Source organism: Centruroides sculpturatus, unplaced genomic scaffold (genome assembly GCF_000671375.1).
Source record: "Centruroides sculpturatus isolate CEXI.00-Female unplaced genomic scaffold, Cexi_2.0 scaffold936, whole genome shotgun sequence".
NCBI lineage: Eukaryota > Metazoa > Arthropoda > Arachnida > Scorpiones > Buthidae > Centruroides > Centruroides sculpturatus.
In genome coordinates, this window is record NW_019385217.1 from 52434 (window position 1) to 57518 (window position 5085).

Sequence of the window (5085 nt, forward strand, 5' to 3'; positions counted from 1 at the left end):
TTTTGATAATGTTTAAGATATAACAACAACAAAATACATAGGGAATTGATTATAATATATAACAATCAGTCTTTAAGTATAACATCTTGATAAAGTAATGCATATTTATCACGCCAGATGGTGCCACTTATATAGGGCTCAAATATCTTTTTTTTGTAAAGTTAGTTGATTTTTTCCTTTATTTAAAGTGTCGCCAAATTTGGCTGACGTTAGATCAATATATATATATATATTTTTTTTTTCAATGTCCCTTTTAAATACCTATGAACACAATATTTTCTACATAGAAATTTCTAGTATGGATTTTTCATTTACCGAATTACCGGTAAATTTATCGAAATTTTTTTTGTCAATTTATCGGTTAACCGACAAATCGGTAAACCGGTATACAATCCCTAATTTGATACGATCTCATTTATAATCATGACTGTTAATTCAGATAAATTACAGAAATATCACTAGAGTAGGTAAATATTATGCTGCTCTTTTTGATTAAATTAAAACTGTATTCTTATAACTCACCATTAGAAACATGGCAATGGATTCTCCACTTAAAGATCCACAAGAATATTCTCCATTCAGAACTGATGATGTTAGTTCCTCAAATGTGCTGGGAACTGATTTATACAAGGGTTTAGTCATGAACGTCATTAAAGTCCCACCATAACTAGCTATCAAAACAACGACTGATAGCAACCATAATCCAATTGTGAATCTCGATGCAAAGCCACTTATATTCTGTATGTTTCCTCCTGAAAGTTAGGAAATCAATTATGTGAGACAAATATTAATTTAGAAAATTATTCCGTAATTAAGTTTCTTGTTAATTACGAAATATGATCTGTAACGAAGATTGCAAACCACCAAAAAAATTTTCTAGCTATCAATCGATAGATGTTGATACCGTTCTAAAGTGAGCATGTTGCCAGATTGCAAATAGTATTCTAAATGTACACTACACGTAATAAAGTCGTAATTTATCACTTTATTACGTGCAGTGTACATAGCAAAAAGCGGGTTAATCAACTTAACTTAAAACATGCACAGGATTATTTCTTATCTCGGCTGCCATCTTCTCGAAATAGGCTCCATCCGCGGATGCCGAAGACAATCAGTTTAAAAAGTTATAAAAAATACATTATTTTGAATTGACATTGCTTGATTTCGTATTATGGGATGTGACACATAGGAGATCTGTCAAGGAGTGAAAACTACCGCCTTTGGCTCTTTTATTGTCCCAATCCTTTCAGTTGTCGATTCAATGAAATTTTTTAATATTAATTTTAATTTCTTACCTTGTTCAATTAAAGTTCCAAACAGATACCAGATCACATTCATAACAGATGGGAACGAACTGGATTCATTAGAATATTCGTATTTTATCAGTTTATGCAATATGAGTCCGGTCAGTATAAGAAATGTACAAACCATAATCCACAGCTGTAAAATGAACAAAAATTACTCACATTTTTATAATTAATATTTAAAAAATCACTACTTATCTTACGTTTAACGTAAATGGCTTAATAATAGAATTCCAATTTATTTCCTTCACACCATGTTTAACGATGAATTGCACTTGATGGAAAATTATACTTGACAAATAGTTCATGGCCTGATAACGTTCGTGCGTTATCATAAGTGGCATAAATGTTATATCAGCTTTCTGAAAAATATTTTTGGTTATGTTTAAAAAATAATATAAAAAATTAAAATTATATTCTGTAAAATAGAATTGTTTACTTAAGTAGTATATTTTATAAAATTATATTAAACTTATGCAGTATCTACTTAAGAAAACGTAATTAATACAGTGTTAGGATTTGTATTCCAACGACTCCTGACTTGTAACTTTAATTTTATCCCCATAATCATTCATTATTCGGCTGAAATTTTTTAAAATTGAAGATCTATAAATTTTTAATGGCATCTGCCTATCTGTCTGACTTGCATTCCTTAATATCGAGAATGCAGTTATACAGATGAAAATCGAGACTAGATACAAAAAGATTAAGGGTGGGAGGCTCCAGTTAACTATGTAGGAACTTTCGTTTTAGAACGGAACTCACGTTATTTCAATTCAAACATTTTCTACTAAAAGGAGTTAGATGATTTGTATGGCTACATTGTTAATACTAAATATATGGTGTATAGGGATAAGACACTACTAAAATTGAGATCATTGTGACGAAAAATTGCAGCTCGGTATTGTGACGATGTCATAATAAATAATTTTATGTTTTACTTATGATTTTTCTTTAGCATTATGATTATGTACCTTTCTCATAACAGTAGGACAGTAATTATAATATTTTGCATTCATTTCATACTGTACATTTCGTTTATAAATTTATAACTTGGATTTAATCCGTTAGTCTTTCACACCATTGAGATGGTATGTAATTATAGCCTTGCAAAATCCAATTTGATACATACATTTCCAGGATAGACGCATAATGGAAAATAATGGTATAACAAAAGTTCAAAAACGTTATGAAATAAGATCGAAGTTACTAGAAAAACAAGTATTGGTGGAATAGTTTTAGTTTTATACTATAACTTAGGAAATAATATAAATATAAATATATATATATATAAATTTATAATCAAACGAATGGGAAGTAAAAACATGATTCTCTTATTCTTTCATGTTTATTATTTTCAAATTTTTTAAATATTTCCAATCATAGCGTTAAATGGAAACAAATACTGTGTAATATTCGAAAAATTCCACACACAATGATAGAAATTGTAAAGTTAAGTAAAAATAACAATTCCTACAGAGTAGTCAAAACATTCTTCTTAAAGATACAGTAACTATGAATGAAAAAAATAAATTCTGTCATGATCACTGCATGCTACGGGATATTTTTAAAAAATAAAAAAGTTTAAATAATCTTGTTGTTATAATAAAATTATTATACATTTGTAATAAGTTGACCAACAGTTCCACCCCACGTGCCATTCTTCATTCGTCTTCCAAATGCTCTTGGTATGGGTCTTGTTATTTCATATCTGAAAATATTTAACTTTACTAAGCTTGACACGTGAAACGTTTAATGTAAACATTAAACGTTTCACGTGTCACGCATTAAGCTGATTGATCTACTATATACACATGAAATTACTTAGCTTAAATTCGTAAGGACAAGTTGTCCGTGAAAGAAAGAACAAAAATAGAAACAGTGGCAGAGAAAATCGATGAATCGTCACAAAGTTTTAATACCACGATATCCACTAATTTGACAATAAAATATTATTAATACTATAGTCTACCTGAAATTTAATTTTTCTTGTAATATTTTAAAAATGTAATATTGAAAACATTTCTCTATCTGTTTTCCGAATTCATCCAGTTTCATAAAGAAAGGATCCTGAAAATCATAAATTATTACTATTAAATATTTCTATTGTATATATTATGTATATATATAATATTTCACAGTGCATTACGGTTACTCCAGCTACTCTCCAGACATGACAATCATTAGTTCTTCCTAAAATAGGAGGGAAAAAAAATATGTTATACACTAAGCCAAGTAATAATTATGTAAAAATTTGTACGAATCTCTTGGATGAAAATTATAAAGATAAAATAATAAATATCCGAGTAATTTAATTGTGAAATATATTTATTGTACAGTATATACATAAACAACGTTAATTGGACTGCAGTTTTCAAATTGCAGACCTATACATTTCCACTCTCATCCATCACTCATTTGTTAATCTCGAGAACGGCACTTGATAGAGAAAAAACCGAAACCAGATATGGAGGATCCGATAACTATATACGAACTTCCAATGTGTGAAAATTTTAAAGGCGATTAAAAATTGCAATCCGGCATTTCGACGATATCACAATAAATTCACTCATTTTGGAAAAGAATCAAGGAAATAAAATTAAGCTGTGGTCACATAACGAATATAGAAGGGGACCGTCCATAAATTACGTAAGGGCGATTTCGGCTATTCTAGACTCCACCCACCCCTGTGTAAGAAACAGTAATATTTTCTTTGATCCCCCTCTCTTTCCCTATCTTACGTAACATTTTGGCATGATTTTATAGAAAGATTTTAACAAAAATTTTTTTATGAAACCGTAACAATCTTAGGCCTCTGGCTGTGGTCATGTAACTAGTAAAAATTCAGTAGCAAGTAAAGTACTCTCTCTTCAAAAACAGTTTGCCCTCAGAATTTCAGTGATGCAGAACTGTTTTTACTAATGCCTCTCTGATACTAGCAGAGTTCCTTCCTTTGCCACTATGCATTGTAGAAAAGGTTCTAAACGATTACATCAGAACTACAAACGTCAAGGCTCAACAACGGTCTCTACTCCTATCTACGGCTACCACATTGCAATTACCCTACCATCTCTGATCATCATCCTGTAAACAAGGTTATTTTGTGTCATCTGCTTCCTGCATGGATAATCATGCAGACATTAATATCTACACAGATGGGTCCAAAAGCTCCTTTCTTGTCGGCTCAAGTATCTTATCTTCCTGCAAACTGACATATTTTACCAAAAGTATGTTAGAAGGCACAGATACCTCCCAACATATCTCCATCTATCAAGCTGAAGAAGATGCTGACTACCAAGCTGTTCAGTGGGCCACTTCACTACCAAACAAAACTCTGTCTATGAACATTTACAGTGATTATCAGTCTGTCCTAAAAGCTCTATTAAATCCCAATTGCAATAGCAATAAAATCGCATATATCCAGCACCATATTAAAAGTCTTGTAAATAAGACAAATTTTATATTTGTTCCTGGCCATACCGGCATACTAATGAAATGAAAAAGCCGACTTTGAGGCTAAGTCAGCTGCAAAGGACACCGATTTGTACTACACTCATATCCCTCTCTCACGTAGCAGCCTTAAAAATTATATTCATGACAACGCTAGGCAAAAGTGGAATCAGTAAAAGTAGTTGAGCAGTAAAACTGGTAGAATAACCAGACTATTTTCCTAGTGTTGAATGTAAGTTCTCATCACTACTTAGAGATTTAACGTTTGCTACTGCTCAACTACTTACTGAGCATGGTAATTTTAAAGCTACCTGGCGATGTATAACCGGGC